Genomic DNA, 27,980 nt, shown 5'->3' with positions numbered 1-27,980 from the left:
GGTCCGGTCGCCCGGACTTTTTCCGTTAGTATAAAACACTGTCTCGCTATGTTAAAAGAGTTTAACATAGCGACACAGGTTTAAAAAAAGCAACGCAGATCTCCGTTGCTTTTTTTAAAGCTGTCTCGCTATGTTAAACTCCTTTAACATAGCGACACAGTGTGCTTTTTTTTAAACCTGTCTCGCTATGTTAAATGAGTTTAACATAGCGAGACAGCTTTAAAATAAGCAACGGAGATCTCCGTTGCTTATTTTAAAGCTGTCTCGCCATGTTAAACCCATTTAACATAGCGAGACAGTAAAAAGCAACGGAGATCTTGCGTTCTCCGTTGCTTTTGCCCACAGCTCTGATGTACTGCGTAGGCATGCGCAGTACATCAGAACTGCCGCGGAACACCAGACAGCTGCGGAAGGGCAGCAAAGAGGCATTATACAATGCCATTATTTAAGAAAAGTAATTATTTCTTTTCTTAAATAACGTCATTGTATAATAGCAATAACCCACTTCTGGGTGTGGGTAATGCTGGATTTACCCACGGTTGTCTTTGTTTGGCCCGGGGGGCTTCGCCCTCGGGACCAAACCATGCCAACCGTGGGTAAATCCAGCATTACCCACACCCAGGCGTGGGTTATTGCTATAAGATTGAAGTTAGAAAATAATGATAGACATTTGAGTTTCAGACTTCATATCCTTCAGAACATTCATGCTAAATCAAAACCTGTTAGTCTATCAATTTTCGAAATTTGTAAGAGCAATATTTAAAAATTGTCCCTATTTTTGGGCCTTTGTCCCACTTTTATTTATGTATTTATCCAGATTTCTTGCTCTAAGAGGTTGAGAGATATGCTTAGAACTATTTCTGAAAGTCTATTTTTATTTAATTATTTGTTAAACTGTGTAAGTGGAGTAATACATGTTGATCTTATCCAGCTATGTCACAGGTGCAAGGATACAGTATGTATTATATTCAATGATAATTTAGAGTAGTGACCTTGCATCACATTGACACATGGGAGGGAATTATAATGACTTAAGGGAACACACACATGGTTATAGGAAGAACATGCAAAACCCACAGTTTGTGTAGTTGTCTATAATGCATTTACCTAAATAAAAGAGTGAACAGGACACACAGCAAAACCAATTAGTAAAAAATTACAAGAAAATCCTAGCCAAGCTAGAGTTTTCACTGTGTGATTGCACAAACCCTCTTGTAAAAAAGACTAATGGGATATATATAAATAACCTATACAGAAGTTCTGAAAGCGCATGATTTATTTTCATTTGACATTTGCTAATGGACAAATTGAAGCTACTAAAGCCAAATCCCACTAGCTATAGAAATGCATGCAAAATTTTAGAACTTTTTCAACACAGCATAAATAGAATGTTTTGCTAGTTTTTAGTAGCAGAGGGTTGTTGAACCCAGCTGATGACCATAACCATTAAGGTGTCTGCAAAATAGCCCATCTAACAACTAAATACAAGAGTGAACAGGACAAACAGCCAAACCAATTAGTAAACAATTACAAGAAAATCCTAGCCAAGCTAAAGTTTTCACTGTGATTCTTTAAAACCTCTTGTAAAAGAGGATAATGGGATATATGCAAATGACCCCTTAAGGGCATCAAGTGTTTCAGCTATATGGCAGTTCTGAATTCCCATGACTTTTTTTTTTAAGTAATTTTTTTTCTTAAATAATGTCATTGTATAATAGCAATAACCAACTCTGTGGTGTGGTATAGTGAAGAGTTACCCACAGTTGCCTTTGTTTAATCACTTGGATTTCGCTCTCAACCACATCAACCTTGGGTAAATCATTAATATACCACACCAATGCAGTTGGTTATTGCTATATTACCTCCCATCACAGTATCTGTTATTATTATTACTGTTTTTTTTTTTTGCATATGCTTTCTTGTGTTTGTTTTCATACTGTCTGTGAAGTAACTATTCCACAGTTACTTCTTGTAACTGTAGTCATTAGCAACAATCCAATCATAAACCCCATGTGAAGAAGAGAAGCCAACATAAACACAGTACCTCTCTTATCAGTATTCAAATTAAGCCTGAGACAGTAATTGGAGTAACGCCCAAAACCAAATGGTTAATCAGAGCAGTTTTGGATTAAAACCACTGCTGAGCACTAAGTAACAGTGACTTGATCACTCTGAGAGTGTCAGGCTCTATCAATGTGAATCATACATGAGGTGTGAAGTTGCATTTGCCAAAAATACTGGACTAGCCACTAGTGCAGCTTCTGATGGGAACTGTTGTCTACTGCAATAACAAGACTTGTAACTGCTACAGAGTAAAACTACCAGGGAGGAAAATGCCTTGCACTTTACTGTAATCGCTATCAGGCAACTCTCTGGGCTACATAATGATCCTGTCATGGATTACCATGGGGCCCCCTAAGGGTGCATGACACTATCGTGCCAAATAAGTCCAATTGGCCTAAGACCTGTCCTGCCTTCAGCGTAGCTTTACAAGCTGCTTGTTGTAGAATGTAACTTTCATTCTCTTTGCATGTATCATTATTGTAAATCTTCCAGTTCTGTTTGTGTAGCTGCCTTTCACTGCCATTTTCATAAATATGTTGCATGTATTTTTTTGAAACAGGTCAAACAAGCTCTGCAACTATCCCTTAGTGGTGAATGAACATTTTGATGTATAAGCCATGTCCCTTGTGGGAAAGCATACAATCATCCACATACCACAAACTTCATTTCAGCTATTCTGTGCTCAGTCGTAAAAACAACATTGACTTAACTGTTTTATTACTAACTTAGATTTTTAGAATTGTCTTATCTTGCTCTGTATCACTGATCCTATTACATTTTTCTTCATGTTTTCCTCACAGGGGTGCTATTTTTCATACATTGAACCATAAAGAAAAAGGAATAGTCACTTAATAGACATTTTAAATTAATGTAGTGAGATATTTTATGTAGATGCCTTACTTGTACTATTAGACATGAAGAGAAACTTACTGCAAAAACAGCAGCTGTTTAACCTAATATGCTTTTATCTGTGTATATTTCCTATTTTATTTCAATAATACTGAAAAAGTCATGAGAAATATTATTTGAGATGATATCCATTACCACCATACTACTTTAGATATATGAAATGGCTGTGTTTTCTAAAACAGTCATCTGTGTTTTGTGTGTGTGTGTGTGTGTGTGTGTGTGTGTGTGTGTGTGTGTGTGTGTGCGCGTGTGTGTCTTGATATTCAAATTCACTGGGCGATGTAAAATTGTGGTTAAAGATTGCATTAAAAATTTGCTACTGTCTCTGCATATAGTTATTTTTTTAGCAGTTTGTGTACAATGATGGAAAATGCTGAAGATCTTTTTCAATTTCTCTCTTAATATATTGAGTCTTTACAGCTACTGTAGAATATCTAACGGAATATTAAACACATAGAAATACCATATATATGAAAGCATGCCTCTCAATTGTTTTTTACAAAGTATGTTCACAATTAATTTTCTGTCATATTTATTTATTTATTTTACATTTGTTAACTGGGAAATTCCGACTGGACCAGGTCCATTTTCAGCAGAGGCCTGGGGAGAAAAGCTCCGGCATCAAGTTATACAAATACAGTACATCTAGCATAATACACAAAACAGGTTACATCATGTATGCTGAGCATAGTACTATAACAAGAAATTAATAAAACGCTCCAGGTAAAAGAAGATATAGAACATTGGTAAAAGACAATGTCAGTTACAGTACATCCAGCATAATACACAAAACAGGTTTTATCATGTATGCTGAGCATAGTAATATAACAACAAGAAATTAATAAAACACTCCAGGTAAAAGAAGATATAGAACATAGCTAAAAAGACAATGTCAGTTATACATCGGTAAGAGAAGAAAATATATCAAGTAAGATTCTACAGTTAAAAGTACCCTTTCAGATGACCAAGCCTACAGGGGATCAGAGCTCCAGCATGTGATCAGAGAGGAGTTTGTGGAGTTAATAGTAATATGGGTAGGGTTATGTGATACAAGGGCATAACCAGGTACTAAGAAGGTGTGATTTGAGGGAGTTTTTCAATATGGATGTGGAGGGGGCAGTGGACACGATAGGGGAAGAGAGTTCCAATTTCTGGCAACGGTGTGGGAGTAGAGCACTTTCCTTGCACTACTATTAGTCTTGGTGATGGAGAGGAGAGATTTTTCACTGGATCTTAGGTTTGCAGTATAGACAGTAAATAGGTTGGATAATGAGGGTATTTTTTCAGGATATTTGAGAATATTGTAGGCTGTGCCCAGCTGGTGACAGTTAAGTAGCTGTGGTAGCTCAAGCCATTTTAGTTCTTTTAGTGCAGCACAGTGATGGGTTCTATAGGTTGAGTTAGTAGCAAACGTGGCTGTTTTATTGTAGCATGATTCTAGTTTGTCTAGGTCACATTGTCGGATTTGGGTAAAGATTGGTGCTGTGTATAATAGAGTTGAGAGGAGGTGGCTTTGTGCAAGAGTCACGCTTGCTTTTTGTGAGAGAAAGGACTTATGCCTGTATATGGAGCCTAGTTTTTTGTGTACTAGTTTTATGGTATGTGAGATGTGAACATCAAAGGGGAGATTATTGTCTATTAAAATGCCCAGATGTTTGGTGTGGTTAGAAGGGGAGATGGTGGTGCCGTCCTTAGATGTTATGGTAAAGGAGAGAGTTTTTTTTATTTGTTAGGGGTAAATAGTAGCAATTTTGTCTTTTTGGGATTTAGAATTAGTTGGATACCGGATATCCATTTTTCTACCGAGTTAAATGTATCTTGAGTGAGTATATGTAGGGTGGTGGGAGATGAGGCGGAGCAGATCAGGGTTGAATCATCAGTATATTGTATGAGTGTAGCATGTTGTGTAGAGCTATTGAGGTTATTTGTGAAAATAGAGAACAATAGTGGGCCCAGTATAGAGCCCTGTGGGACTCCTATGGTGGTTGGAAGTTGTGTAGACAGAGTTCCTTTCCACTGGACTGATTGTTGCCTGTCAGACAAGTAGCTTCTGAACAAGGCTATAGTAGAGGAGGTGAAGGATAATGATGTTAGTGAGTCTAGTAGAATGGAGTGGGAAACCATATCAAATGCTTTTGAGAGGTCTAGGAAAATGGCTGATACATATTTGTTATCATTCCTGTGAAGGTTTATATGTTTAGTGAAGGACCGAAGGGCTGTGGTAGTGCTGTGATGTGGACGGAAACCATGTTGTGTGGTAGATAGTAGATTGTGTGTATTAAGAAATGTCATCACTTGCAAGTGGATGCATTTCTCAAGAATTTTGGATAAGGGGCAAAGGATGGCAATAGGTCGGTAGTTGGAGAATTCGTAAGAATTACCTTCTTTATGGAGAGGAATGATGTGAGATACTTTCCAGAGTTTGGGTATGTAGGAGTCTAGTATGGAGTGGTTGATAAGGATGGAGGCAGGATATGATAGGGAGTCACTAGCCATTTTAGGTATGCAGCAGGTATGTTATCAGCTGCCAGTGTGATTGGCTTTAGTTTTAGGTGGAGTTTTTTGATAGTTGAGGTGGGCACTGGTGATAGGCTGAAAGAGGGGGTGATGTGGGATAAGTTAGGTTGTGACTGATGTAGACTATTTTTGGTTATTTGACTGGACAGGGCTAAGATGGATTTAGTAAAATGGTTATTAAATTGAGAAGCTGTGTCTAGGGTATTGTTAGTAGAGCTGGGTGCTGGAGTAGTGGTTTTCCCTGGCTTTAGTAGGGAGTTAATGGCATGCCAGAATTTTCGTGGATTATTTGAATATTTCCTTTGGGCGCTAAGAAAATAGTTTTGATTGTTTATTTTGGATTCAGCCTTGGCCTTGTTTCTATGCTGTTGATAGTATTGCCTGGTGCTAGGGGTTTTGTCAGTTTTCCAGATTTTCCAGGTTTTATCTCTAGCTTTTAATAAGGCTCTGGTGTCCCTATTTAGCCAGGGTGAATAGTTGGCTTTAACTCTGATCTTTCTGCTGGGAGCTAGACTGTTAAGGATGTTAGAGAAGGTAGTATTGAAGTAGTCTACTGCCTGGTGTAACCCACGTCTCCGTAGTGGTTCCCAGTTGCAGTGGCTTAGGACAGTATTTAGGTATTGTGGGGTAAGGTTACACTCATCTTGTATGAATTTGTAGATTACTGGTTTGCGGTGATTGGAGTGTTTGTGGAGTAGGAAGGTGGGGAGATGATCACTTAGGTCATTTGGGTGACAGCCTACTGTATAGTTTTGTTTGGGATAGTTGGTTAGTGTCCAGTCCAGTATGAATTCTTTCTTTGTTTTCTCATCTATTCTAGATGGTTCTTCAATTAGTTGAGAGAACCCATATAGATTGATATGTGTAGAGGGGCTGCTGGAGTTACAGACTGCCCAGTCAGTGTTAATGTCTCCTAGTAGGATTGTTTCCTGAGGTATATTGTACTTTGTCCAGTGTGGATGTCTTCTACTATGAGTGAGTTGTTGCCTGGAGGTATGTAGCAGCATATTATATTGATCTTCTTGGTGCTTCTTATGGATAGGAAAGAAAATAGGACTTCAGCATTTAGAAATGTGGGTGGTGTGATGTGCAGGAGCTGGAGGATAAGGGTGTTTTTAAAGAGAATGGCTACTCCTCCTCCTTTCCTCTTTGTTCTATCAGATCTAAGTGTATTATACCCTGGGGGGAGAAAGTCTTCATCTTGGATACTGGGTTTAAGCCAAGTCTCTGTAATGGTGAGTACATCAGGGTTGTAGTGGGCTATGAATGCATGGAGATCTGTTAGCTTGTTGGTGATACTTCTTATGTTGAGATTTAGGATCAGCAGGTCAGATGTTTGTCTGGCTGAGAGGGGACCTGGATTTGGGTGAATGTCACCAGAGGTTAGCAGAGTTTGCAGGAGTGCCAGTATGTGTTTTGTGTATGGTGTCAAAGCCATGGTCTCAAGCTAAATGCAAAAAAATGCACAGTAATCCCCTTTGGAAAAAAACAGACTACCCGCAAACTACAACATAGGAGGTAATCCCCTGAAATCTGAAGAAGAAATAAGGGATCTAGGGACCCAAGTAGATAGCCAGCTTTCCTTTGATAACCATGTTGCCAAAGTGGTTAGCAAATCCTTCTATGTGACCCATCTGATCATGAAAGGGTTTGCATCAAGATCTAAGGATTTAATGGTGCCCCTCTACTCTTATCCAAACACAGATGCACGTGAGACCCTTGCACGGCCAGAGAAACCAGAATCCAAATGAAAAAAGCCAGCAAGTGTGGATGGTGTAAACTCCAAAAGTTTATTGGAACCCAAGGGTAAAATCCCCTAGATAACACATCAAAAAAATAAATCCAAACCAGTTTCGGCTGAACCAAGCCTTCTTCAGTGGATAACAAACAGTCAAAGTACTCACAACCCAATATATATATATATATATATATATATATATATATATATATAGCTGGGTGAATGACATCAGAACCAATAAGAACAGATAATTAGTTGTTACATTTGGTCATTAAGACCAGGTGGAAATAAAACTCCAAGTTTTATTATCCATTTCTTTTCTTTGAAATTCAACATGTCATGCCAACTTTGTTTATCTCTACAAATACCTTTAATATGGTCAATAGTAACAAATTTGTAAGAAGCTGTTATATGTTTCAAACTGTGTTTGTATAAAGCATTGTTAGGGCGTTTGTTCTTAATATCACTAAGGTGTTCACAGATTCTAAGGCGAAAAGCTCTAGAAGTCTGCCCCACATAAAAAGCAGAACAAGTGCAGGTCACCAAATATATGACGCATTCCGTACTACAATTAGCCCAAAACTTGATGTCAAAGATCATAGTGGTGTTTTTGCTGCTAAATTCACGAGTATGTGAAACACGGACACAATATGAGCAGTGGCCACATGGGATGCATCCTCGAACTGGTCCCCCTATAAGAGATATCTGGACGGGGACTGTGGAATCAAGAGAGGGTTTCTTATAGTGACTAAGCTAAGAACCTATGGTGCGTCCCCTTCTAAAAGAGAAAGAACATCTATCTCTAAGAAAAGGATGAAGTCTATCTTCAGCCATCCGAACATTCCAATGCCTCTGAATAATATTCATAAAACCCTTGGAGTTACGTCCATAAGTAGTGACCAGCCGTATAGGTTGTTTATCCAAATCTTTCTTCCTATCTTTATAACACAATAAATTTTGTCTATTCAAGTTAGAAGCCCACCTTTTGACCAAGTTCACAGTCCCTGGATGATAACCTCTCTCTAAAAATCTATGGGCAAGGTCATCCCGAGTATCTATATAGGACTGTTGGTTGGAGCAGATCCTCCTGGCTCTTAAAAATTGCAATTTTGGTATATTCTGGATGATATGTTGTGGGTGGAAGCTGGAGGCATGTAATAGGGAACTGTATTTAGGAAATTTTCTGAAGACTGTAGTGGATAATGTGTCATCCATATTTCTGTTGATTTCCACGTCCAGGAAGATAATCCTAGATCTATGGAAAGTTAACTTGAATTCAATTCCCCATACATTACCATTAAGGTAATCTAGAAACTCCTTAAAATAGTATTCATCAGCCTTCCACACCAACCAACAATCATCCAGATACCGACGCCAGATGTCCATCTCACACATGTAAATGTTGTGGTTGGGATCATAAATCATGATCTCCTCTATGTATGCCATAAAGAGATCCACATAGATGGGTGCAAAAGATGCACCCATCGCAGTCCCTTTGATTTGCCAAAAACATTGGTTTTGGTAATAAAAAATGTTACTAGTTAACACATATTCGGTTAAGCATACCAAAAAGGTGTTAAATCCAGGTTTGTAAAGCCCAGATCTCACCAACCAATAATCAAGAGCTTGCAGACCAGCCCAATGTGGAATATTAGTATAAAGAGAAGTAATGTCCAAAGTACATAATAGCCAGTGGGATTCAAGCTGTGTGTCACCAAGTATGTCTAAGAACTGAGTAGTATCTTGAATTCTAGCTCTGATAAGGGGAAGTAGTGCTTTTAGATAATGGGTTAGATATTCCGATAGTGGTTCAGTAAGGGACCCATGTCCAGACACAATGGGTCGACCAGGTGGATTCATGGCCTGTTTATGTATCTTGGGCAACAGATAGAAATATTGTCTACTAGGAGATGAAACCATAAGTTGTTCCTTTATGGTTTGTGTAATAATGCCCTCATCAATAGATTTAGTCAAAAATTGTTCAATTTTCTGTTGAAAGCTAGAAGATGGATCCAAGGGCATATACATGTAATATTCTGTATCACCCAATTGTCGCATAGCCTCCTTATCATAAGTGGCCCTATCCAAAACCACCACTGCCCCACCTTTATTCGCTTGTGTAACAACCAAGTTCTTGTTGTTAGCAAGTTCCTCAAGACTATGTACTTCGTCTATAGACAAATTATTATATGATATGATATAGGAAATTCCCTAAGATTACAATGTAAATCCTTTAACACATTTTTTAGGAAAACACGTACCAAATGTGTCATTGGTGGATTAAAGGTGGATTTCTTAAACCTAAATTCTTGAGATCTATCACTATCTTGGTCAGCAAAAAACACTTTAAGATTTAGCAAACGACAAAAATTCGCCACATCTTGAGCTAAAGAATATTCAGAAACAAAAAAAAACGGAACATAATTTAACCCTTTATTCAATAACTTGATTTGTGTATTGGTTAACTCAACAGAGGAAATATTATGAACATTACAATAACTGGTCAATGTTCTATCATCATTTTCAAGAGGGTCTCCAGATCCTGTTTGGGCCTGTCTTTTTTTGTGTTTCCACCCCCCTCGTCTGAATCTAGACCCAAAGGGTGTAATAAATTTGCTCTTTTGGCATTGGGTGAAGCATCGGGATGATTTCCCTCCGATTCATATTCTGTATTAGAAGAGGTATCTTCCCCAGAAGTCAGGCTAGAAGAATCCAAACTTTTCTTTAGAATGGATTTCGGTCTTTTTCTTTTGGGAGTAGAAAACCTTTTGTTACTATTGTTATTGTCCTTAGGTAATCTAAAGGACACATTTTTAGAAGTGTCAAACGATTTCCCCATCTCATAATCACCTACATCCCTGAAAAATTTTTTGAGCTTTCTTTCCTTTAAACTAGCTTCCAACTTAGATAGATCCATAGTTAATTTTTTAACTTGTGATGGAAACAAATCACATGTTTCAAACTTATTAGACTCCGAACAAATGGCTTCTAAATCTTTAACACCTATTTGAACCCTATGTTCATAAAAATCAGCCAAAGCATCCACAAATTTTGAAGATGCTAGTTGTTGGATGTGACCCCAATCATCTATCAATTTTTCATCAATATTCGATACCAGGGGTTGCACCTTAACCCTGAGACCACGTGGAGTGATCTTTTTCTGCTGATATGCCTTAAAAAGGCGTAGGTGCCAGACATTAGTCCGGACAATTTTCATATTTTTATTCAATCGACTAAAAAACATTTCACATTCAGTGCTCAAATCCACCCCATCCAGTGAACACCTTAGTGATATTAAGAACAAACGCCCTAACAATGATTTATACAAACACAGTTTGAAACATATAACAGCTTCTTACAAATTTGTTACTATTGACCATATTAAAGGTATTTGTAGAGATAAACAAAGTTGGCATGACATGTTGAATTTCAAAGAAAAGAAATGGATAATAAAACTTGGAGCTTTATTTCCACCTGGTCTTAATGACCAAATGTAACAACTAATTATCTGTTCTTATTGGTTCTGATGTCATTCACCCAGCTATATATATATATATATATATATATATATATATATATATATATATAGATATATATATATATATATATATACTGGGTTGTGAGTATTTTGACTGTTTGTTATCCACTGAAGAAGGCTTTGTTCAGCCGAAACCGGTTTGGATTTATTTTTTTGATGTGTTATCTAGGGGATTTTACCCTTGGGTTCCAATAAACTTTTGGAGTTTACACCATCCACACTTGCTGGCTTTTTTCATTTGGCCCCTCTACTCTTCCCTCATCAGACCCATTATTGAGTACAATGCACCAATTGGAATGTACCTGGTTAGACATCTCCAGCAGCTGGAGAGACCACAGAGGTACCTAACCAAGAGAATTACTGGCCTCAAACAGTTGCCCTATGCAGCACGATTGAAAAAGCTAAGATTGTTCTCTGTTGTATACCGTTTTCTCAGAGGCGATCTCTGTCTAATGTACAGAGCCATGTCCAACCCAGAATTGTTGAACATGCTCCATCTTAGCAAAACCAAATCTACTATACACACTCTAGGGATATAAACCTCAACACAACAATAAATAGAACATGCTGGAGGGATAGATTCCCTTCACAGAGACTTCCCTTACTATGGAACAGGGTCCCGATCTACATAAGACAGAGCCCCTCACTATCACTCTTCAAGAGGAACCTTGATGAGTGGATGGGTAACAGAAAGTTCACACCGGGCATCACACCAACAGCACTACTAGATAGGGGCCAAGGGTACTAGCTGCTAGTACAAGGGTCTAGGGAACTACTAAAGGGATGGTGAATACCGCACAACATGGCTGGGCTAATATATACCTTCGGGCAGATAGCTCAGTACCAACCTATGAACCTATGAACCTATAATATTAATTGTTTCTGAGCTTGGTCTATGAGAGTTTTTCTTATTGTGGTGAGATGGTGTCATTTTTGTTAGTGAATAATATGTAGCTGTAAGATTTATGATTGTGGGGCAGATGTAGAAGTGTGAGCGGGTTTGAGAGGGTGGGCTAGTGTGGGTAGTGTGATAGGAGTAGTTGTGCAGCGGTAGGTCTGTTTGTAAGGAAGTTAGGAAGGTTAGCGATAGTAGAGCTAGTGACAGGGATGTGAGTGTGGGTAACATGATACTACTTTGAGTGAGTAGTACAACTAGGATTCCTGGTTGGTTGTGTGTGAGAGCGATAGTAGAGCTAATGACAGGGATGTGAGTGTGGGTAACATGATACTACTTTGAGTGAGTAGTACAACTAGGATTCCTGGTTGGTTGTGTGTAAGGGTAGAGGTGTGTTGTCTGGGAATGTGCTGTTGGGAGTGGGATCAGTGTGGGGTGTAACTGGATTGGAGGGTAGGGGGAGGTAGGATGAGTGGGTTGGGCTAGTTATTAGGTAATTAGGTGTTGGACTACTGGTCCCTTTCCACATTTTTCTTCATGCGTTCTGTTTCGTCTTGTACCAGTATTATGGCCATACATGAGTACTTTTTTTCTAACAGTACTGACCCTTTTATCACTTAATTGTTTTGATATTGTTTGTTTTATTTCCATGATCTTCACTGTTTTAACATAAAACAGTAGAACATGGAAAATATAGGCTGTGTCATATGACAGGTATATAAATATGGTTTTGTGGGACATGTGGTAATAGAAGTGCTGTGTACATATGTGGTCTGTGTGAATGGTGTTTAAGTACATAGTGCATGTGTGCTGTGTATGTATGGTGTACACATGCTATGTATGACATACCTGGGGATTCATCAGTGGTTACACTAAGCGTACACTAGCTGTGTACCATTCTGAGTGAAGAGACAACACTAGCATAACTCACACCTTCTTCTTCCTAATTTTAGTTTTCCTAATGATTTTTTGCAGCTTTAAATATTGAGGGGGATTCATAAAGGTTACCACAAAGTGTAGACTACATATGCACTTAGTGTAATCTTACTGAGTGACTCTAAAGCACAAAAAATGTGGTAGAGATGTTGCTGAATACAGACTGTGTACACTTAGCGTATGCATTAATAAATCTGGCCCATTATAGTTTATGTATACTGTGTATGGTAGAGTGTATGCACAATGGGTATAGTATAGTGTATATGCTGTGTGTGGCATGGTTTGTCTATGCTGCTTATGGTATAGTATATGCAGAGAATATGAGTGCTTGTAAACTTTGTGGTTTGTCTGATTGGAATGTAAATTATATGACTAATGTAATGTGTTGTGCTCTTGGAAACTCCAAGAGTTGCCATACCCTTTCTTATGTGGCAGGGGTTATCACAAAGTTAAAGATGTGTTGTGTTGTAGGTCCTTAGTTCTCACATGGGGGTCCTTACTTCACAAATATATCAAATATCTTACATTCTTCTTCTGTATATCCTTTCCTGACTCTATACTCAATATCAAGTCAGGAGGAAGAGTTGTAGCTATGACAGTCGGTACTGTCACTACAGGTAATTTCCAGACTGGCACCACCTCATCAATGTGTTAATCAAAATTAAAAAAAAAAACCTCTAACAACACTGACCCACTAACTGTAGCAAGGAGCCACACTATCTCTTTGCTACAGTTGCTAACATATATAGACAGACACACATACACACACACACACACACACACACACACACACACACACACACACACACACACACACACACACACACACACACACACGCATGCACACTGTAAAAGCAAATAAGCTAATTCACTTAAGCAGCAGCAATGTGAACCATGACTGTTTAAATGACTGCAGATACTTTCACTTTGTTGCACATAATTAGCAAATTTTCTGGCATGCAGATTGCATGCCCTAACATCTCTTGGCTGGGACAGTTTTCTCCTTCATCCTGCCCTAGCTATGGTACTTCTAGGAAACTTAATAAGTAAGGCATGGGCACTGTAGATGTGGTCTAACCTCATGAGCTCTATATTCCAAATGATGTTTCTAGAAGCAAAAGTGTTTCACAATATGGTATTCACTGTAGTTACGTAACTGCCATTAAAGCTATATACCCATACATGACACCATACTCTGTGTGTGTGTGTGTGTGTGTGTGTGTGTGTGTGTGTGTGTGTGTGTGTGTGTTTGTGTGTGTGTGACACCTGTTAGTTTTCCAAGTGTTAGTCAAGAAGCACAGTAGATCAGATATAAATATGAAAGTTCTGCAAACATAGATACCAGTTTAAAATTATAATTAATGACCTACACCCTACTCTTAATGTCAGCCTACACTTTCTTAATTGCTCTGTCCAGCTACTGCTTTTGTGACTCTCCCTATTTGCCTGTATAGGCAGTTCTATGTTGGTTTGCTTCTTCCCTTTTCCATGATCTGTAGTTTTCACTAATTAATGAACAAACAACTTTTACTTGGAACATTAAAAATGTGGTTAGCTTTAAAATAAGTTAAGAAAAAGTTAATTTCTCATTTTTCCAAACTTTGTTTTCCCAATTACCTCAGTCAACTGTCTATTTCACACACCTTTGTAGTTTGCATACTCATAATGCACTTAAATTGCTTCTTTCATATCAATGATTCAATACATTGTTATTGCTTGTTCCTATATAACTTTTAAGCTTACAGATATTTTTTCACCCAGAGCAGTTGTACTACCCCTACCCCCTATTTCCACCCACTCCCACTTCATATAAACATATGCCATTCTATCCCCCCTCCCCCAACAATAAAACAGCCAACCAAATTCACAGTGGCATCCAAATGGCCTAACTCTTCAACTTGCAAACTCATATCACAGGCCCACCTAACTCACTTCTCCCAATATACTCCAAAAAATAGAATATAACTTCCAGTCAGTTAACTCTATCTTCACCTAATTTAATATTCCTCCAGGCTTCTCTCCCAGTTATACTAAGATACTCACCAATGTCACATTCCATCACACTTCCCCTCCCCATCACTGTATTTTCCCCAATTCTATACTCCTAGTCAACAAACACCCACACATCAACTACAAAATTGCACTTTAGGAATGCAAGCCCTCTTTGGTTACAGCTACATCAAAGAGAATGACCAGACCCAAATATCAGAATCAAACCGAAGAGATAAACATAAAAAAGGTACAACTTCTCTCACCACACTTCCACTTTCCCACACTGTGGAGCAATCCACCCAAACCCTGGACCATCCCTTCAAACCAACCAAACCCCATCTAATCCATCAGCTCCCACCATTACCAGCACACAACCCACTAATTCTGACTACAGCCTACTATTAAAGCACATTAACCTTAGAAGCATCTACAACAAAATTCCAAATCTTCATGCATGCATTGTCGCACACAACCCAGACATTTTAATCATTAATGAAACTTGGCTAAAACCAGACACTAAAGAAGAAGAAATCCTTCCCTCAGGACACAATATAATAAATGATAGAGTACACAAAAAAACTGTAGGGGTTGCAATACATTTTAAAACGCACTAAACATCACCCAACCACTCTAACACAGAAATATCTATTACCATCCTACACCAGAACAAGCACATAATTCTGGCACTGATGCCTTATATATTCCCCATGGTAACAAAATTCCCATTCTCGAAGACCCCCTTCAATGGTTTTCCACTAATGTAAATAAAGAAACTATTATACTTGAGGATGTGAAGATAGACTATTTACTTGTAAACACTGACTCCCCTACCATCTCTATTAGCCTATTCATGTTCGCTCAAGTAATCACCTCACTTGCTAGAATCAACAAATACAGCTACAGCTACTAGACTGGATCATTTTCACCTCACCCACAAACATAAACACTTTTGGCTGTCTCCTAGAAAACATCGGTGACCATCTCCCCACATTTATTACAAGACAAACTAATCACACCCTCAAACATACAGTATTAAAACAAGTATGTAGACTCTCCTCTTCTAACAAAGACACCTTTATAAACTACCTCTCCCAATACAATTGAAATACCCTAAAAAACCTACCACTCACTAGAGGATGCTGTTGCCCATTTCAATAAAGCATTTCTTAACATACTAAATGAGTTACCTACCACAACAACAAAAAAAAACAAAAGCAACCCTGCTCCATGGCTCAACAAAGAAACCACACAGCTCATGCTAAACAGAAACAAAGTCTGGAAAACATGGTATAAAGATAGAACACAACAAAAGTGGCAAATTTTTAGACAACTTAGAAATCAATGTAAACAACAAGTCAAACTAGACAAAATTGTTTTCTTTCACTCAGTTCAAGGCAAACATTACCACAATCCCAAGCAAGTCTAGCAACCATAAAAACCTTACTATACCCTAATCAAACCATGACCCCATCTCCTACCACAAACAATGACACAGACCCCAAAGCCACCCATTTCAACACACACTTCATCCAATCCGTCCTCTCTCTACTAAAATCTAATCCATCCTCCCATCTCTCTGTCCCAATCAACAATATTCACAATATCCCTCTCTTTACTTTCCACCAAATAGCTATGTCAGCCATTAAAAATACCTTCAAAAACTGCTGCTGGCACACTCCCACCTAAGTACCTTTAGTTAATTGAAGATGTCCTGAGGTAACCCATTTCAATATTCATAAATAGATCTATCACAGAAAACTATGTGCATTCTTTCTGGAAAAAAATCACACATTATATCACTTCACAAAGGTGGATCAGATACAGACCTCTCCAACTACCAACCTATTGCAATTCTCTCCCCTCTGTCCAAAATCTTAGAACGATACATGCAGTCCCAACTCTTAACCCATCTCATAACAATAAGCTACTCTTACCCACACAGCATGGCATTCAGACATACCACAGCACAACAACAGCTCTACTTAATTTCTCAGAAACCTTAAAAATTAGCAGAAACAATAGTAACCTAATATCCTCCCTGTTCCTGGATCTGTCAAAATCATTTGTCACAGTATCCCACTATCTTTCCTATCACTGTCTCATTCAGCACTTACTTGGTTCTGTAGCTATCTTTCCAACAGACAACAGGCCATTAAATGAAATAAGAACTTATCCCCCTTCCACCCTGTTTCCATTGGTGCACCACAAGGGTCAATTCTAGGCCTAGTACATTTCAATACTTTCACAAACAACCTGCACAAAGCCAGCAAACCTGCCATCTTAATACAATGTGCCAACAATGCCAGTATCATCTTCTCAGCCTCAACCCTTCCACTACTTCAACAAATGAATCAAGACTCCTTCTCTTCCACAGAATTATGGCTAAAGGCTCATCAGCTAATCCTAAATGCCAAAAAGCAAAACTGATGCTTTTCACACCCAGATCTCTTTTAACAACCTGGATACCCTCTAATATTACTTCAGCAAATAACAACACCATAGAAACTGTAACAAATACCAAATTACTAGGAGTAATAATAGAAATAACTTAAAATTTGACCTACATATCACCCAGGCCATCAAGAAAAGTCATCAAAAACTGGGCTTCCTCTACTGAAACAAGCCCTGCCTCATGGACTCAAGAAAATCCTTAGCATCATCCTACCTTCTCCCTTCCCTTCTCTTTGTATCGCCCGTATTAACCAACATTCAAGCCACTCTACTAAATTAGAGGCAGCTTTAACAAAATAGCCAAGTTTGCAGCTAATGCATCCTACCACACATAGCACTGCTTAACACTAAAGAAGTCAACTGTCTAGAACTAACTAATCACTTTACATTCACTCAACTTCAAATTGCCCACAAAATAGTGCACAAACCACACATATCCTTCTCAACACAACATTCTCAAGCACTAGTTCCTATCAAGTTGCCTTTATGTAATCACAGCCTACTAATACCTTCCAAATCCAGTAATACAGCCGGAGACTCAGTACACATATTATGTCACCAGATAGTGGAACTCTCTGCCTATCCCACTGAAACAGGACAGCTATGTATCTAGCTTTAAGCACAACCTAAAACAGCACCTAGACTCCTCCTGGCTCTGTTCTTTTTCATGCCTTGACTGACTCTCTCTCTCATCTCTAGACTATCATCAAGCCCTAACGTTCCAGCTCTCCTCCTTATCCTGTAAATGTAAATAAATCCTATCTATATTTAAAACTGTATACTGCTTTCATCACCCCTTTGTAAATGAAATTTGTATATTGCTGTATATGTAAATGCAACCTGTTTGTTATTGTATAACACTCCTACAGAAAACAAAGTGTATTAACCTCTGTCTTGATTGTTGTATTACCCATTAGATGATTCTAAAACCAGTTTCTACTGTTAAGAAACTGATTGTTTTTTCTCTGCAAATTATTTGTAATTTTTTGCAACTCTTTTTTCCCGGGTCTCCACTGAAAATGGGCTTGAGTGCCCAATTGGACCATCATAGTAAACAAGAGGCAATAAATAAATGAATAAATAAATAAATATATACCACCTTTTCTGAGAAATATACATTTTTAGTTCTTCTGTCATACAACACACTAAAGATTTGATTCTGATATTTACTGAGTTTGTCAGGCAAAAAATATTACAACACATATTTGCTGCAAGCCAAGAAGCAAAAAAAAAAAAAAAAAACTGCCTAAAAGCTATATAGGATTTTCTAGAAAATATCTCTGAAAATATATTAACATATTTAACTAGAGAATAAGGATGTTTAATAATTTTTGAAATGACAGATTCACAACTTTATCTTCATGTAATGTATGTCATCACATATAGGTGCATGTTTGTTTAGAGGGAGCTAGCATTATTCCAGGAAAAGAAGGGCCACTGCCTTGAAGAATTGTATTTGATGTTTACTTCTGATGCAATGCCATCTCAGTACAGGCATTGTCATTTTTTTTTTCAAAACCAATAACCTTTGTTGAACATAACAGTCTTATGAATAATTAATGTTACAACAAGGTAACCATATAACAATGACACAAAGTTCAGGCAAGCATATCTGAAAACAATGACTAATTCTATATGAATAAGCACATTTTGAAATAGAACCTGCTCATAAAATAAAGTCCATAAAATTGTCCCAAAGTTGTCTATAGATTACATCTTTCCTTATTTATAACTTTTCTTGTTTTATTCTCTTGGTAACCAATAATAATGGCCTACTGTGCAAAATCCAGTTGTGCAGTCCTAGTCAGAATGCTAGTCAAGGAATGTTGTCACTATAGCTGCCTGTTGAAGATACTGGAAATTATAATGGGTAATGGGACTCTTTCTGTCTGTACAGTTCTGAGACCTATCACAGGGAATATCAACAGGAAGGCACTTAGACACTTTTTCCTGACAGCAGTTGCCATTGTTTATAAATGCTTGGACAGTTCAGAAATCCATGTATATCTTCCATAATCTCTCCCTTGTATCCCATACATGGTATTTTATTTTTTAACTCTTTTCTTATACTCTGTGACAGAGACCATTAAAGGAGTACTGCACCAACAGACTCAAAAATACATGTTTAATTCATCATGGCTTGATGTTTCCTACATTTTAACAGCACTCTGGGACTACTTACAGGATTTTAAATACTTTTGTACGTAATTCTAGAGTCTGACCATATGGGATCTAGCATCTTGACGTGGTTTTGATAAATCAGTTTGTCACTCAGTATCCCAGAATACAGTGTTTGGCTGTAAAATGTTACATCATGCAAGCCTCCTTTTGCCTGCAGCTCCTGTCATTCCATAGATGTTACATGCATACACTGCTCTCTCCATAGATGTTACATGCATACACTGCTCTCTCCATAGATGTTACATGCATAAACTGCTCTCTTTTAGTCAGTACTTTGTAACATTCCCTGCTGCTGAATAACTACTTAAAACAGAAACAGTGCTTTTTACTGCTGCTTTTTTAAATTATGCTTAAATGGCACTAATTTGTGAGAGACTGAATTCCAGTCCATCTACTTCTCCCCTCCCCCATAACACTTAGCTTTCCTAGCTGTCAAAGTCATGAGGGTAATTTTACCTATTAATTCCTGTGATTGGCAGCTCTCAGCAGGGGGCATGACTCATCTAATTTTCCCTTGTTCTACCGTTTCCTTTGACAGAGGGGACATTTGTTTTTGCTGCAGTATAGCCATGGCCTTACCTGACTGCATTCACATGCAGTTTCTTAAGTAGTAATTTACGTTTTAAGGTATCACTTACTTCATTAGTTCGCCTTCTTAAAAATTGAGATTCAAATGACCAAACTATGTTGGTATGCAGTGTCTGCCTACATATGTTTTTATTCCACTTGTTGGTTTGCAAAAATACTTTTGCACTGTCCCTGCATTTCTCTCTGTACATACACATCACTATATTTTCCCTTCCTTTTGTTGTGTGCAGAAACTACTGTGGCCATTGGGGAATCCTTCAATGTCACTTTTCACAAAGAAAGGCTTTTTTAAAGCAAGGACATCACAGTTAATTTACCTTAATCAGATTATAGATGCCACTGCAAGGACTGACTTCTGAAATATTGATGTGCACGGACAAAATGCCTTACTTAATCCATTTGTTAGCCTCCAGTGCAATTGGTGCTATGGCTGTAATATACTGGTGTGTTTGATGATGCCTTCAAAAACGCCCACTATAGCAAAGTGATTTTGCATTGTAGTAACAACCCAACAACATGCCCATACACCTTTAGTGGCTATTAAACAGTGTACTCCAATATCAATATCACTTTCTTTATGTGAAAACGTTTCACCTCATTTGACATAGGATAAAAGTGTTTTAAAGTGACTGTGTCACATTTGCAGATTAGATAGGAGTCATATGGTGTTACCCTGTGTGCTGAGAACATACCCTTCCTGCCTAACTTCAATGCCTACACCTCATTCAGATCGTCTACTTTGAAAGTCCCCAAGGCTAGTGGAGGGTTATCTACTTACCTTGAGAATTCCATCATAATTGGGGTTATACAGTGAAATAATGATCTAGAAATGCTCCATGTATTGTTAATGTAAATAAGGTAATCTAGTACATAATAGCCGTTTACCAACCTCTTTTCGTGTCACCAGCAACTTAAGAAACATACCGAAACAATCTGCAGTCACCATACCCCTCAACCTGCAGACATCAAAAATATAGACAAAGGCTCTTGAAAAGCAGATACATCCAACCAAACTAATGGGCAGCTAAATTTGTTTACCCAACCTCATAACTCCTACTTCACTATGACTGTCTGAAACAAGGTGGAGAAAGGCATCATAAATGAATCATACCGCCTGAGTAATTCCAAGGGAGAGGCCTTTGTTTTTTCATATGGAAAGCTGGTGGTTGAATGGAGAAGTCCAGTAAGTCATCCAAAGAAAGAAAGAAGCAGTTCCAGAAAATTGGTCTCTAGAAAATATGGACTAGGCTAGGGAGGGATACTGGATGGCGAGCAAAGAAGCTAAGAAAGGAGTTGCAATAGCAAAAACCATGGCATCGCAGGCACTCCAGCAACATCTACAAAGTGTCTCAGCAGATGGCACAAAAAGATAAAGAAAACTTTAAGACACCCTTCATAAGGGATGCCAGCAAAAACCTGCTCACCAGTGCACAGGGCAAAGGCAGAGGGAAGGAGTACTTTCAGCACCTTTTGAATGAAGACAACCACACAGAAGCTGTACTGCCCCAGATACAGCCTACAATGAGAGAAGAGGAGCCCATCCTAGAAGAGTTAAGAAAAGCACTAAGGAAAATGAACTTAGGGAAAGCAGCAGACTCAGATGAAGTTACAGCAGATATGATGAAGATGAAGAAATGAGGCCAAAAGAGCAGAAGCTGAACTATTTTAAATCAATAATTCATGTACGAAGGAACAATTACCTGGTCAAGTGACTTGCTCAGAGCTGCATGGCTGGAAACACAGGAAAAAGGGAATTGAATCCCAGCCTACAGGACATGCCTTAATCTTATAGGCTACTGTGCCTCAAAGCATGAATAGTAGTAGTAGTATTGGAAAAACTTAGTAAGTGGTACAACAAGCAAGGGCAGACAAGGTCTTATCTCCTATGCAGGTTAGCCCTTCAGGTTTGGCAGCTAGCTATCACGTATCAGGTGATCCTTCAGGCACTTTACATTCTTTCATATCAGAAGCCTGCTGCTTCATCTACCCTAAAGCATTGTTTTGGGATGACTGTTCTTTTGGCCCTTACTTCTGCAAGATGGGTGTCTGAGCTGCAAACCCTTATAGCTGTTGCTCCTTTTGCAGTTTTCCATAAGCACAGTGGCCCTTCATACTAATCCTTTCATGGTTAAGGGGGTTAATGATTTCTCTTACTCATTCCATTCATTTACCCACTTTTTTCCTTTCTCCGCAGTCCGCTAGGGAGAAGGTTTTGCACACCTTGAATCTGCACGTACTCTGGTATTATTTGGATAACACAAGCTTTTCACAAATCTAAGCTCTCTATAACTCTCATAGCTATTTTCCTAATGAGTGGACCTAAGCTCTCTGCAACTCCTATAGCTACTTATCACACAATTCCAACTTTGTAAATATTGTAGATAGCATCATGTGTTAAAAAAGTGCATGTAAAGTGTTTCTATACTTACTTTAACTGTGTGTATGTAAAGTGTTTCCACAATTAAAATATAAGAATGTTTGCTCAAATGAATCTGTATAGTACAACCCTTAAGATCAACCACAATGAATTTTGTTGATTATGAGTGACATTGAATGTACATATTTGTAAACTGTTCTATATAATGTAGCTTTTATACTTTTGTATCTTTACTGTATTATGTATCTTGGAGCTTTTCTCCCCGGGCCTCCACTGAAAATGGGACATTTGGGCCCAGTGGACGTCCAAACTTGAAATAAATAAATAAATACATTTTAGTTTATTTTCATCCTTGGTCTTTAGGTTTGGCTGTTTTCAAGCAAACCAATTATTTGTGAATATCTAAATCCATGTTGTTTGGCTATTTTTTTTCCATGGAAAGAGCATTCCTTTTTCTGTTAAGGCTAATTCAACTAGAGTTATGGCTTCTGCTGGTGATGTTTCCAAAGCTTTGCACACTAATTCTATTCTTTAGGCAGCAGCCTGGACTTGTATGCATACTGTCACTAAGCAGTATAACTTGGATGCGATTTCTAGAGCCATAGCTGACTTTGCCAGGGCTGTTGTCCGTGGCTTTCTAGAAGGCTCTGCTGATCCTTCCTCCTTCCACTCTTCTTGCTGAGTTATTGTATTCTCCATGTAGTAAAGATTACTGCAACAGTGATATGGAAGGAAATGGAACAGCTGTGTAAAATCTTATCACAACAGTAGATGTCCTTATCTTCACTCTTACAGTATTCACTCCCTCTTGCCTCCCTCTGGTTCTTTTTTCCTTCTGGATAGGTTTGCTACCTATGTTTATCCTTGGACTGTCGTTCCTACTGGGGCTTTGTCATTTCTGAGGGTGATATGTCCATAGACGATCTTCCAGTCTTACATCACATGTGGGGAGCCTACTTATGACATATGGCTTATCCTTTACAACCAAAAGTGTTTGGTATACTGGCCAGATGTCGGGCTGCCCTGGGCAGGGGATCCCTATTGCTATGAAGACTATCACTCAAGAGAAGGGCATCTTATGTTATAAGATTTTACACAACTTTACTTTTCCACAGTTGTCAGTACATCACAGAGCTTTAGAAGGCAAGCAACAGAGAAAGGAAGAGCTCCATTGCTTCTTTCTTTATTTAAAAAAAATAAATAAATAAAATAAAAACATAAATCCAGGTTGTTTACAGATAAGAGAGAGAGTGCAAAAATACAAGGAAAATCAGGTAAATTTCTTCAGGTTTGTATGCTGTATCCGATTTCCTTGAATTTTCTTTGCCCTACATATGCACCTCTCGACCTTTTAGCTCAAGAGCACTGGAAAGTCTTAGGATATATTAATACAAGAAAATCCAGGTGACTGCACTTGTTTCTGGTGGTATATGCCGGATTTACAATGGGCACACTGGTTGGGCTGAGCACTCAGCATGCACGTTTTTGAATGTTAATGACCTACCATTGTATAATATATGTTTAAATTTTGTTGTCCAGGTTTATTTTTTTTTAACAAAATGTGTGTGTCTCTGCATGTCTATGACTCAAAGGTCCTGGCCAAATGACCTATCAATTGGTTTAGAACTTATTGGGAGATCTATTGACCTCTAGTTATGGAGTAAATAGGAGACAATCTCTTGTAAGAAAGAGAGAAGGACTTTGCACCCATCACTTAAACCAACTCAGTTAATTTAACTGAAGCAGCAGCTTCATTCAAGGCTGAATGGGACCAGAAATTCCTTTCTGGGTTAAATGAACCAAACCTACAAAAACAAAGAACATAATTCTATCAGAATCCTGCCTGTCACCATGGCCAAAGCACATTGGAGTTTACTGGACTCGGACAGAGACACATTTACAAGAATGGCCAAAACAACAGAGAACCATTGTACAACCACTGCACAAAAAAAAAAAACAAAAAACAAATACAGAGAGAGAGAGAGAGAGAGAGAGACGTTCCAGACACATGTCTTTGAAATGTGTGAGGAAACCGGAGCACCCAGAGGAAACCCACATGAATGCAGGGAGAACATGCTGACTCTGCATACAAAGCACCCAATCAGAGAATCAAACAGGAGTACCACTTGCTGTGAGGCAACAACACCTACCGCTTCACCACTATGCCACCTATTCAGTATAATCATAAGATAACACTGCTATAACTTTGCACTGGATGGGAAATTTCTGCAATAGATTTCAGCATTGTCATCCTGCTTACATACTGGTAATTTGTTTAGGGTTAACAGCTGCTCAAAAGTCATATAAGTCAAAATATTAGAACATTTAAAACTATTTTGGAAAATAATGTTTATATTTTAGATTTCAGTACGCTCATATTAGCAGTTTCTGACCCAACAGTGAGCAAAATAGGTTAATGTGCACACAGCTCTCTCTTCCCAGTTTTTAACAGGCCCAAAGATTGTTTAATCTCCTGTGTGTTCATAGGTTCATAGGTAGGTACTAGGCTATCGGCCCAAGGGCCTAAGTAAGCCTAGCCAACAAGGTTCCCTGGCTTATGCCACCCAAGAAAGTTATTTTCCTGTGCCACTGTCAAGCAGAGCCACAGAAGTAATCCCCAGGGTGTATTTCCTAGTTCCCATCCACTCATCAAGATTTTTCTTGAAGAGTGCTAATGAGGGACTTTGCTTGACATAGATGGGTAGCTTGTTCCAGAGTATGGGAAGTCTCTGGGACATGAATCTATCCCCTCAGAATGTCCTGTTTATTGTGGTGACAAGATTTAGGTCCCTATTGCGTGTAGCTCAGAGGGATTGGGATTTCTTTAGGTGTAGCATGTCCAACAACTCTGGGTTTGACATAGCTTTATATATTAGGCAGAGATCACCTCGGAGTAGGCAATATGCTACTGAGTATAGCTGGGGTTTTTGAGACGGTTAGTGTAGGGCATCTGTTTGAGGCCAGTAATCCTCTTTGTGAGGTACTTCTGTGGCCTTTCCAGCTGCTGCAGATGTCTTGTGAGGTACATTCCAAAAGGGGCATTGCACTCTTTAATGGGTCTAATGAGTGTCGAGTAGAGGGGAACAATGACCTCTTTTTTCCTGGATAAGAACCCTTTTGTGATGAAGTGTGCCACGTAGAAGGACTTCCTGACTACTGTGGTGATGTAATTATTAAAGGAGAGACTACTGACCACCTGGGTCCCAAGGTCTCTTATCACACATTCGGTGTTAAGTAGACTGCTGCCTATGTGGTAGTTCATGGGTACAGAGTTTTTACCAAAGGGGATGACAATGCACTTTTTGGCATTGAGCTTGAGGCCATGGCTCTGACACCAGCATCTGTCTCAGTGAGACCCTTCTGTAGGATGTCTACATCATTTGGGGACTCGACTATGCCTCCTAGTTTACAGTCATCTGCAAACTTTATTAGCCAGAGGCCTTCTGTGTTAGCCTGTACTTCAGAGAAGTAGATACCAAACAGGAGAGGTCCCAGGACTGAACCCTGTGGTACTCCACTTGTCACTAGTTTGAAGTCAGATTTGGAGTCTGCAACTTTTACAGTGTGGGTTCTGTCAGTGAGCCAGTTGGCAACCCACCTTGTGATATACGGATTTATACGTAGTTTAGTGAGTTTAGCTATAATTCCAGAATGGGGGATGGTGTCGAAAGCCTTAGCGAGGCCAAGATAGGCTGTGTGAACCACCTTAACCTCGTCTATGGCTTTGGTGACTGCCTCAAAGAAGTCAATCAGGTTCAGGAGGCATGATCTGCCTTTCACAAACCCGAACTGGGTGGTGTCCAGAATTTGGAGGTTAGCAATGTCTTTGTTTATGAGTTCCATGTGACAAACTATTACACATTCAGGCCATCAAATCTTAGTATACGGTGTCAGTCTGCCTTGCATTCCCATGTTACCTTCCCCAAGGCTTTCCATCTTCAACGTCAAATCTTTTGACTATCACAGCATTACCAAACAAGCCATTTTCACAATTCTATTAACAAATTTTCAAAACAATTTACTTGCTTTTACACACTGTTGCAAACTAACAATTATTTTCAGGATTAGATTAAATGCACGTCATCACATGTTAAGGCCATATCTAAAGCAACCACATTTGCAGTCTTTGACTATCTTCAACTGAAAATAAGTAAAGTTAAAAAGTTAATGGAAGCTACAAATTGTGATTACAATACTACATCTCATATATATTTATTTCACAAATAAATGCATTCCACCTACAGTATCTAGCTGACCGGTCTCTGCAGGAAGCAGAGATCACCTGTGGCTGCAGTTACCACAGTAATACAAAAGTCTATGAAGACTGAGGTGTACATATAGAATAATCAAATGCATGCTCCAATTCTTTCACATCCGGATGCCACAACAGGAAGCTTGAAAGTCTGGGAAAAATATTTGGACGGGAGTAATTCTGGAAAACACACACATACCTAATTTCTGTACAAGAATCAGCACACTGACAGTCCATATGGTAAGAGTGCTACTGAAGGGTTCATACTTAATTCTACTTCACAACTGTACCTTGATCACCTATACTCAAATTTACATTCAAAAACACTGCTGAAGTTCTGAAGGAAAACTGCTGCTCCCTGCAAAAGTTAGAATGACTTCCAGTTTTGGCAACTGATAATACTTTTGCACAAAATATACAATACAATTCAGTGTTCATTAAGGCAAGACAAGTCACTTTTGATCCAGTTCCAAGTACACCATTTACATTACAGAGAGCAGGAGAGAAAGGTTGGTGCTCTTGTTTTGCAATATTAACTTTTGCACCAAATGAGAATAGTTTTTCTGCTTATATTCACAACAGCACTTCATAAAATATTACAGAAAACTTCTACAGTGGAAAATGATTATGGTCAAACCGGGTTGCTGTATGTACTCTATCAAACAGAGCCTGGTAACTTTGTCAGATTTCTAACTGCTCTTCAGTAAAGCAACACTCAGTCATTTACTGCGCAATCTCAAAATTACATGCACTACAACTTTTTATACAGCAGCTTAAAATCAGCTACTGCAGAGGCCATCTCTTCACAACATTGTAGAAGCTGGCTAGCCATCATGTGTGATCACAGTAAACTTGTTGCCACACCACAAGAAGATTTTGCACACATCATACAAAAATATTAAATCCAAAATGAACAAATGCTGCATGAAAGACTGCCATAACATGTAGACAACTGGATCTTAACTGTTGCTAGCAGTCACAGTTCTTCACTGACAATTTAAAGCTGCTCCAGACACTGGTGTAGCTCAACTTTCTCAGCACCTCACGTACGTACCACTTCAGTTTGCCAGATCACTGCAAAGAACCTATCACGCAAGTCCATCAACTCTTTCCCCTCTAATACAACCAGATAAAACACATACTCAGGGAAGCACAACCCCCATGATCAATTTTGTTAGTAGCACACAATTTCTACACTTTGCTGGCAACATGTTTTTAAACTTTACAATCAATATAAACTAGGATTTTGTCAACAGTGAACTTATCACACACAATTAACCACTACTACTGAATGCCTTACAAACAAAATTGAGAGTGGCACTAATAATATTTAGCAGGTACCACTTTGCGGGAATGACAAAGTACTAATGCAATAACGTGAACTGGTTAAAAACACACAACTATAAACTCTCACTTAGTGCCATACTAAAACACCAAACCATTACTGTTTGGTCAAAATAACTAGGATGCATTGTATTAGATGCACACCTCTTATAAAGAGAGAACCTGCAAGTCACTACATAGAACACACAGCCCTCCAAA

At 38.6% G+C, this 27,980-nt stretch overlaps 1 protein-coding gene across 1 annotated transcript in view; it reads left to right on the top strand.

The window, feature by feature from the left end:
- LOC122809044 (V-type proton ATPase subunit G 3-like) overlaps positions 1–27,980 on the top strand; it is a 222,758-nt gene that overhangs the window by 93,719 nt on the left and 101,059 nt on the right. The gene's annotated exons all lie outside the window — the stretch shown is intronic.

The sequence above is a fragment of the Protopterus annectens genome, chromosome 8.part0 (genome assembly GCF_019279795.1).
Source record: "Protopterus annectens isolate FY-2018-M chromosome 8.part0, PAN1.0, whole genome shotgun sequence".
NCBI classification, from domain to species: domain Eukaryota; kingdom Metazoa; phylum Chordata; order Ceratodontiformes; family Protopteridae; genus Protopterus; species Protopterus annectens.
Note: the sequence above shows the minus strand (reverse complement) of the source record. Positions and strands in the feature narration are given on the sequence as shown.